Raw genomic sequence first — 10,999 nt, 5'->3', positions numbered from 1 at the left:
CTATTTAGAAATAATAAATAAATAAATGATTTATTTATCATCTCAAGGAATTAGTTAAGGAATAATAAAAAAATAAGGATTTATTTAATTATTCCTAGGGGATTTAGTCAAATTTGACAAAGAATAATAATTAATTAGTGATTAATTAATTATTCTTGGAGAAAAATAAGATAATTAATGATTGATCTGTTTATTTTTCATGATTGGGTCAAATATGACAAGGAATAATAATTAAACAATGCTTTAATTAATTATTCCTAGAAGAAAATCAAATAAATAGTTATTTATTAATTATTCTTCATGGGTTTAACTATAAATTACTTAACAAAGGTGGTTTATTAAGTAATTTCGCACAGTGAAAGAAATTTTACTATGGTAAAATTGGTTTTACATGGTGTACTTTGATCCATCTAGTAAATTATTCTAGATGATCTATCTTTTGGTGATAACAGATTGCCCCCAATGTACAAGTGTTAGGAGCAAAACGTATGACCAAAGTATGTTGTAAAGACACAATCACTAGACAACACAGGGGAGTCAAAGAGAGAGAGAGAGAGAGAGAGAGAGAGAGAGAGAGACTAATGAAGTTGAATTTGAAAGAGGATAGGGACAGATGGGGTGAGACTAATGCAAGTCTCCTTTTATGTTGTCGTACCAGACCTCAATGAGGCAGGGGAGGCATACACGTACCCACTAAGATAACTTAATAAAAAAATAATGGTTTGCCCAGAAATATAAAACTAAGCAATGAAGTACATGCTAAATGGTACATGACATGCTAGCATAACAAAGCCAGAAAATAAAACAATGTGTCCCATGTACATAGTGCACCTACAAAAAACATGAAGCATGACTGAATACAATAATATCTTAGTACATGAGATACAAAGGCCCTTCCCTCAAAAAATGGGTGGGAGGGTAGGTAGAACAACTGGAGAAGTCTTGTTGAACAAGGAAGGTCTCTGCAAAACTAAATGAATCATTTGGAGGAGACATTCATGCTATGAACACTGTGATCGGTAGGAACCGAACTGTTCAACTCTGTAGAACTTCATCTAAGGACGTAGCATAGTAGGTATGCATCCAGGAATGTGGGGGGCTACCTGAAAGGCCACCCCCTCATGAGGTCTAAAACATCTCACACACACCCAAGCATCGCATCACAATCTGCTGCATCACTGGACCATCAAGTGTATGAATCATGAACATGAAATGACTAATTCAAAGGGAAATAGTGAGACCCTCTACTCGATCCAAGGTGTCGATAAAGAATGGAAGCTGGAACCAAGATACACTGCCCTCTAGGCCATTATTCTATAATAAATGAGCTGATGTCAACATAATAGGGCCCGCGATAGATGAGGCAATGAGGATCCTCAACTAAAGTGCGAGGGAAAATAGTAATGTGATTGATGGACTGACACCAAGGATAATGGGGAAAAAATGGGACTGAGGGACAAACAAACAACTACCCTTGTTAGAGCATAAAGTGCATGGTTAACCTAGCAGTGACTGACTCATCTCCGGAGGGGATGGGGACAGTATGGCTGGAGGCCAAAATGGCCAACACAGGATGAACGATATGCAAATATGGGTGGAATACTATGACATGATATGATGGAACATGAAATAGACTCCAAGAATGCAATGGTTACTCATTGCGGATGATTTGAACAAGGGTGACTCGATGACACTGCCACACAGACTAGGGCCAGTGGGGACCATCAAAACGTGAGTAAGTGATTGTTACTCATGACAAAATCGACATATGGTATGGCAAGTATTAAGAGGAGGTGGACCTCAAAGTAAAACTGTCACTTTATGACGAAATTCGATTTTGAGAGGCAATGAAGTGACCTTTCATGGAAAAATGGCTTCCTGGTGAAGTGTCAAATCATCAAAAACTAAGGAAGACCCATTATAGAGCTTGATGAGATCTTTCCATTGGTGTTTATGGTTCATCAAAATGAGCTACGGTTTGGTCGCAATGAGTGACAAAAAATTGGGGATTTTTCTATGAAAGGACGTTTTCCCTCCAATTTGGATTCATTTGCTAAGTGAGGAGGAAAAGGCCCTAAATCTTATGTAGATCGTAGCAGACAAACCGACCATCGAAATTGGGATCTGTGACTTTCAGGCAAGTGGCCTTACTTATCTCTTCAATTTCAATGGTTTATTTCCTGATTTTTTGCACCTGGCATCTCCTTGAGAGACCCCTTCTCATGCTTATGGTCACATTGCACTATATGGGCTAATAAGTGTGATCTAGCTTGCAAGAAATAGCTAGAAACCTAGGAGCTTGCACTTTTTGGGCCGAAAACTACGATTTGGGGCTGGAGAGAGGGTTGGTCTGCTAGACTGGTGGGTGTTCTAGGTTGATCAGTGTAGCACATTGTTTTCTTCTATGAACTGATAAGTCATGTGGTGTTTTGCAGGCATGGTAGAGCTAAAAATCAACTAGCATGAATGAGACTTGGATACTCTTCGATCTGAGATCTAGGTGGATCAGGTGGTTCAAGGGGCATTGGCTCATTATGGGGTTCCAATGTTGGTAGAGAATCCACTGATGAGGGCAGGTGAGCCCTTTCTATCGAGAATTGTGAGCTATTGTGATCTAGACCAGGAGATCTTTGTCATGTAGGGGCACAAGATTGAGCTCACATTACAGGATATTTACTTCTTGACTGGACTACCTCCCCTTGGAGTGGTGGGGGATATTCATCTGGTGTTACCTTATGGGAGGAATATTACTGAGTTTGTGGAGCGCCATTTTCGACGGGGTGTTCATTTGAAGGGCACGACCATCCTTCTTGTTGATCTAGAGAGGCTAGAGACACAAGCTATTGTCACATCTATGTTATGGATATTGGGTAGCCATGTGGTCCACCACATCAGTAGTGGGTAGATGATGTTCGTTGAGAGTGTTTTGATCGAGACCTACTATGGGTGGGCCCAGATGATGTTGTCATCGGTGAAATGACATTTGAGTCTTTGCAAGAGGCGGTTGAACTGTGACTATGCTTTTGGTACAGTACTGTGTGTTCTTCTTTGAGAAGATACCCACTATCCCTCATCATGTGCAAATCTAGGATGGGGGCCCACAAGAGCCCAGGATGTGCTCATGGGGGCAGTTATTATGGAGAGGAGGAGGAGGGGGAGTCAGATGGGTGTTCTGACCTGAGCTTTTTGCACATTGGGATCAGATGCCCCTTAACATTGACAATTACCCTTATAGCAGGGTGAACTATCAGGGGGATCCCGACTTTCCACTTCTGCCTGGGCAAGCATGGGGACCAAACAGTAAGTATTAAGTTGCTATGTTTTATGGTGCATTTTATATTTCTATCACATTTATATGGTACTAAGTGTGAAACATGTTGTATGCAAACATAGAACTAGTAAATCCAACAGGGTATGCAGGCCAAGTTGCAATGCCCAGGGTTGTAGATCAGGGGACATCATCATCATAGCAGGGTCTAGAGGATACCACACTGCTTGTTGATTTGCATCATAGGTTTGATGTACTCTTGACCGGGGTTTCATAGGATGGATGGCATGACTTAGAGAATCAGTACACAGATGACTACACAGGTCTTCCCTCAGAGTGGCAAGGTATTGTGTGGTTCGTGGCGATGGCTAGTCAAGTAGTACATGATATACGTGCAGGTGGAGTAGAGCCTTTGGCGTGATATCTGTTAGACAATGACTAGATGTAGGGACATGTGGGTCCCATTGCCTATGATTTTTGTAATATGTTGTGGGCATGTCAAATGTATTTAGAGATATGGCTCGAAATACTTTAATGATACATAATATGATTATGCATTTTATGTGAAGATGATGGTTCACCATTTGTTTTTCGTATGGTTATCTTCTATGGTATACATGTGATAAATGCCAATCTAGAATGCTATTTGTGATGGTATCTACATAGTGATTTTGGGGTCTAGGCACAAGACTGAATGTAATGGTTTCAAATTCATGTACCAATAGCTTAACTCATAGATATTTTCTAAATAGGACTTGGTTATGCACATGATACACACCATTCAATTGCATGACAAGTAGCAAGGAATCTAAATGAACATGAAGATGAAGGATGCGATGAGTGAGGGAATCGACTAACAAACCTATCACTGCATCATATTCATCCTGATTATTGGTGGTAGATCCAATGCATGTGTCGTTTCTAAGGACTAATTTATGCAATGGGGTAAAAATGGCCTAGGCTGCTGAGGCTAGATTCTAGGAGAAGCGACTCGCACCATCGGCATGATCAATATACGGTGTGGATGATGGATCCATCTAAAAGGTGAAAAAGACAACAGATGAGATGATGCAATATACCTAAATTCATGGCAGAAATAAAGACACCAAATCAAAGGGATGTGCTATGAGTGAACTTTCTTGAGGTAGAGCACATTGGAAGAATTAGGAAGGAAATGGCCTTCGAAATCCTGCTGAAGTAATGCCCCCTTGCTTAAGTACAGGGGTAATTAGGGGTAGATATAGCTTGCATGGTGTCCTCATTAGAATGGAAGATGGGTAAATAGGAGGAAGACTGACTAGATGATGTGGCGGAATTACCTGGTATATCAACTTGAGAAAGAAGGTTCACATTCGCATCATTTGGAATGGTAGACGATGAGCTAGTAGATGGAGGATCTACAAATGTTGAGACCCAGGATTCTGTTAAGAGAGGTTTGATAGAAGAACACATAGAAACCTCTAAAAGGTTTTCCTGCGAGGAACTCAAGAATGATGACAGGTAAAGGATGTGGCCCGTGGTGTCCGTCATCTTGACATTATGGGGAGGGATCATAATAGTGGGGCCAGAGTCTCCTTGTTCTGGTTGAATAGTGGTACCAAAATCCATAGGTATAGGAGTAGATGATATACTACGAGTGGCCTGATATTTTTGAATTTCCCCAAGGCAATCGCGAAATTCATCGAGATGATGAAAATAATGGGAATAGTGGCCATGATGATCACAGAGGGAAAAAGGGTGGTTTGTGCACAGTTTTTTGAGTTTCTTAGGTGGGAATGGTAAGTTAACATGGACTTCTATGATATTTGACTCAGGTAATGCTTCATGAACCAAATGTTTAAGTTGAGGAAGCTTGGGACAATAATTGGTGGCATGCGTAATAACTTTACACAAAACACATAGAGGTGACGACTTTGGGGCCTTAGGGACTTGAGGGGCTTGGAGAGCCCTGTATTTCAATTCTTTCCATTTAGCTTTGCCCCCCTAGCTAGATGCTTTCACAACAGGAGTTAGTGCTTATTGAGGTTGTGATGGAACTGAAGCAGTGGTAGGGGCCATAGGGACTAGTTGTACCGGGTTCAAAGCATGATAAGGTCTTGGATGACCAAGCAAAATCTTCGCTGGGGGATCAATGTGCCATACTAGGGTCCCCAAAGTCATGTCAGGAAGGACCAACAAAGCCATGATAGGGACAAAAAAATCTCCCAGAGGGGGGAATAAGAAAGGTATCTGGCCTGCAGGGTAATGTCTTGAAGGAATAGCTCCTGGATGGTTGAGACCAGGAGGAAAAATTCCTAGTGGAAACATAGGAGAGGCACCCACAAATGGAGGAGGTCCTAGGGGGGTTAGTCCAAATGGATCAACTGGAAGACCAACAATAGGGTGTTGAGGAGCTAGTTGTTGATTAGTTGTACTAGACTGCTTAAGGGCAGCCTGTGACACTTGTAACATGCAAAAATTCATAGAGCTAGGGTCTGAGATGGGAGGGGAGGACTAGACAAAGAAACAAAGAATGAGGAATCTTTATAGACTTCGAGTGAAACACTGGTGGAAGGAGTTGAATACTGTTTGTCAGACATTAATGAGATAATGGACTCAGGGGAGGTCATAGATTCTGGTTCGTAGTAAGTCAACTAATCAATGGTAACAATCTTCACTTCATGGGGGAAGCACATCTTGCGAAACACAACAGACGTGACAACTGACATGGAATATGTGTAACTACAACTTAAGAGAATGTTGTAATCTAGAGGGGCATCAATGACTTCAATGTTAACATGGATAGTCTTGCCCGCAAGGGTAACTAGATAGTTGCAGTACATACCAAGGGGCTGGGAGGAGTGTCCATCCTAAGCACGCAAGGTGATGGTGGAGGGGGACAACTTAGGTGACTTGAGTTGTTTCCAAATAGTAGCAAACATCACACAGGTCAATGCACCTTTGTAAAAAATGCATTAGGAGATGATGGCATTACAGACTCTAACTAGTATTTGGAAAGCAATAGATGAAGGCAATGGGGGATGCTCTGATGCATCAACTGGGAAGGCAATCAAGCGATCATCAGAAGGATCCACTGCACCCAAGGAATTTAGTAGATCTTTCTTTTGAGATGGGCATGACTGGAGGACTTCTAGCATAGACATGGCAACAGGTGATTGCGCCAAGTCATCTACTATACTGTATGTATGAGAAGCTCTGTTAGAAGCTGCATTATAGTGTAATGGTCCCTTTGGAATCCTAGGAATGGCCTCAACATTAGGTTGAGGGATCTATAAAGGACCATTTGGTTTTATAAGAGGCTCAACAGATACTTTGGTTTTGGACTTGGTAGCAGATGAAGTCGAGGGCTTGTCATATTGATGCAACCAAGTTTGCAAGTTGATATTGGAGGGGTTAACCTCATCAGATTATATCATAAGGATCTGGTAGTCACCATGACTAGAAGGTTGGGGCGGATGGGCTAGTTGACCTAGATGAGGTTGAGCAACAACAAATCCTTGCTAAGGGAAAGGATTTGTGAGCACTGTCAGTTGATATGGGGCAGGATTCATAGGCAATTATTGACCTCTAGAAGTTACTTGAGCTTCCCAAATTTAGCGCATCTGGGGATAATGCAATATAAATCAAATTAGAATACTATTACCTACTTCTACTATCAATTTGCAGAAGCTTAAAGATTAAGCTAAATAATATAACCAGAAGAAGAAGAATCAATCAAAACACATGAAAATACTTTGGGGAAAGCCTCAGCTAAAAAACCCACTATCTATATTATCATACAAGGTGGAAATACATAGGAATTATACAAAGCCTTAGCTCTCATACCTAGCCAGCTCTCAGTACAATCCTCACAGATGCTCAAAGGTAATCTTGGCTTCTCTCCAGCCTTCCTCTCTATCCTCCAAGCCCATATTTCCTTGCATTGTTCCTCTGGGAGGATTCTCCTTCTACCAAGTGGAACACTCTGATCTCACACACTGTTAGAACTATGCAATCCTCAAGGAATGATGCCTTGATTGCATGCATGAGTTTTCTTTATAAGAAAACACATGCAACTGATAGTTCACTGTCCTTGTCTTTAATCTCAACTAGGTCTTTCTTAGAGTAGACATGCATGAGTTTCTGATGAGGGAATCTTCAGTTAACTGTAGTACACTAGTTGAGTGCATGCATGCATCAACTGACTATTAACTCTTTATTAGTCCCTCAAACAATTTGGAACTAATTTAACTGGACTTAACTCAGTAAACTAAGTTAACTAATTACAACTCAAATATAACTCAATCTTATCTCCTTAATTTAAGGGAGAACTCTTACATGACTTCAGAAAGACTTCTAACTTGAATTTCTCCAACTAATTAAGTCAAAATAACTTAATTAATTATTTCCAAGTAGCTGTTAAGACTAAATTCAATTTTAATTCACAATTTAATTCAAGGACAAATTAAATTGGAATATTCTTGTTGCCACATTTCAACACTCCCTCTCAAAAAGAAAGGGATTATCTGTCACCCTGAAACTGTCTCTAGGGAACTCGAATTTACACTTTGACAATGCCTTTGTCAAAATGTCAGCATCTTGCTCCTCTGTCGAAATATACTGGAGCAACATGATCCTCCCATAATCAGAAGCTTGCTCTACCTTGTAAATTCAACAAGAACTCACAATTGACTTGTTCTCTAGTTTCGGAACCACGTCACAAACACTGTTACGAACTATGGAGTCATACTCCTCCACCATAGCATCAACCCAAATCAACTACTGCACCGTTTCCTCAAAGGAAGATGTCTCGGTCTCAACACATTCCCCAGCAAGGGCCATGTATCCAATTTACCTCTCAAGTGACCTCCTCTGTCTACGTTGAGAATATGGTGCTCCCATATTCTCTCTCGCATCCTCCAACAACCTGCTAGCTTCTCTTATGCACTTTTGTCCATCTCTGGAAGACTCTGCTTGAGTGGATGTCTCCACTCCTAGAACCTCTGCATGCAGCTACTCCACATCAGTCTGAGGATCCTCCTCCATAGGAACCAACAGTTCCTCCATAGCCTGCAGTTGGAGCTCCCTCTCAAGGGAAACTCACATGGCCTTCTGCTCATCAAACTTGAGATATCTGCGAACTACTGTCCTCCGACTGGTAGGAAAGTACACCTGATAGTTGTGAGGTGTATCAGTGTACCCCACAACTCTACTGTCGGCTCAAGCTTCTTCTGTGCATCCTTTGTCACATGCCAATATGCTAATGAGCCAAAGATCCTGAAGTGACCCACACCTAGTCTCTTATCGGAGAAATCTTCCTTTGGTGTCTTCATCCCAAGTATGCGATGCAAGCTTCTATTATGCAAATAGACCGCTATGTTGCATGCCTCAACCCATAACTTAAGTGGTAGGCCTTGGTCATGCAACACTGCTAGTGCTACCCCTACAATAGTTATGTTCTTCCTCTTGTCCACCCCATTCTGCTGTGGGTTATGAGGTGTCGTCAACTCTCATTTAATTCCTTCTCCTGCACAAAAGTCCTTAAACTCTTTAGAGACATATTCTCCAACATCGTTGCTTCTCAAGGCCTTGATCTTCTTCCCTGTCTCTTTCTCGACCAAAGCTTTAAACTCACAAAACTTTGTGAAGGCTTGGTCCTTCTTCTACATGAAATAAATCCAGCATTTATGAGAATAGTGATCAATGGAAATCACATAATACCTTTGCTTCATTGTGGATGCCATCGAGAATGGTCCACACACATCAATATGAACTCACTCTAATATAGCCTTTGCTCAACTATCTCGATCATGAAAGGAAGACTTGGTGTACTTCCCAAGGTACAACCTTTTCATGTGTCAACTTTCTCAAGTTTACCTTTGGGAAGTCTTGTAGATATCTATTGCATTACCTTCCAATCCCCATGATGTAAATGGCCCAACCACCTGTGCCACAACTCGCCAATGTCTTGGCTTTGCACCAATTCTGCTTTCGTACTCAATGCCACACAATCATCTACCCCTAGTTTATAGAGATTCTTCGTCCGAATCCCTATCCTCTTGGTCTGAATCATGGCTATGTGTCTTAGGAACACCTTTCCTTTACTGAAGATAACATCGTAGCCTTTTTCCTCCAACATCACGACCGATACCAAGTTCTTCTTCAATCCAGGCACATACATCACATCTGTCAAGGTGATAGGAGGCCCATGTTCCCTCTGAAAGGCATCCATGCCCACTCTTGAAACACTATACCTTCCATCGTCACCCATCTCTATTCGCATCTTGAGGTCTTTCTCCTCTAAGGCATTGAATAAACTTTTATCACCGGTCATGTGGAATGATGCTCCACTGTCAAGATACCAGACACAACCCATCATTGATGACACCATGCATGAGATGAGGGTAAAGTCCATTTCGAACTAAGAGGCTAATGCCTCACCTTCCAATCCTTCTGAGGATCCCTTCTTGAACTTCTTCGATGGGCAGTTAATCACATAATGTCCCATCTCATGACAATTAAAGCATCTCACTTTAGACATGTCACCCTTCTTCCCTCCATAAGAAGAATTTGTTTTGAAATGGGAAGCCTTCCCCTACCCTTTCCTTGCCTTATTTTCTAAGGCCATATTTTCTTCATCATCATCCTTAGATGAAGAACAATCTCGTATGCTTCTCCTGATCTCCTCCTGCACAAGATCTGACCATAGTCGTTCCCAACTTGGAAGTTTCTTCCTTCCATTCATAGAGTCTTGGTAGTTATTCCAACTCTTTGGAAGGCCAAGGAGAGTGAGGCTCACCATATCATCATTGGCAGTAGTTATTCCCACACTGCCAAGCTCATCTCTGTTGGTGGTGAGCTCGTTTAGATATGTGGAAATAGTATCACCGTTCTCCATCTTGATTCTTCGAAGCTTATCCTTGAGCGCAAATTTTCTCTAGTTGCTACTGTTCTGGTAGAGGTCCTTCAATGTCTTCCACATTGAAAATGGAGTATCCTTCCCATGGATACTCAAGACAATATGCTCTTAAACTCCCTCAAAGATGATCCATCTCGCCTTTGCCACACACTTCTTCCACTCAGCCAACTCTTATGCATTAGTTGAAGTTGGCTTTGGGATTTCTTAATCAATGAAATCCTTCAAGCCATTTTCTTCTAATACAACATCCATTCTATCTTCCATGCTATGTAATTCAAGCTACTTTCCAAGGCATACTCAAGTATCAAGCCATAGAATGCCATTAGCCAACCTTGAAGTGTGATATGAATTCGATTTTCACCTGCAATCCCGAAATTCAAACTTCAAAGTCTCTTCTCAGTATACTGTTCATAGCTCCGATACCATGTAGAAAATTTCTACAAATCCAGCTACAAATCTAGCTTTGATACCATGTAGAAAATCTGCATGTAGGTTCACCCGATAATAGAATATAAATCAAAACAGAATAATATAACCTACTTCTACTATCAATTTGCGGAAGGTTAAAGATCGAGCTGAATAATATAACCAAAAGAAGAAGAATTAATCACACAATACACATGAAAATACTTTGGGCAAAGCCTCAGCTAAATAACCCACTATCTGTATTATCATACAAGGTGGAAATACATAGGAATTATACAAAGCCTTAGCTCTCACAACTAGCCAGCTCTCAGTACAATCCTCACATATGCTCACAGTGAATCTTGACTACTCTCCAGCCTTCCTCTATACCCTCCAAAATCCCATTTCCTTATGTTGTTCCTTTGGGA

The sequence above is a fragment of the Pinus tabuliformis genome, chromosome J (genome assembly GCF_031772625.1).
Source record: "Pinus tabuliformis cultivar Carrire ecotype Pingquan chromosome J, CPIR1, whole genome shotgun sequence".
NCBI classification, from domain to species: domain Eukaryota; kingdom Viridiplantae; phylum Streptophyta; class Pinopsida; order Pinales; family Pinaceae; genus Pinus; species Pinus tabuliformis.
Note: the sequence above shows the minus strand (reverse complement) of the source record.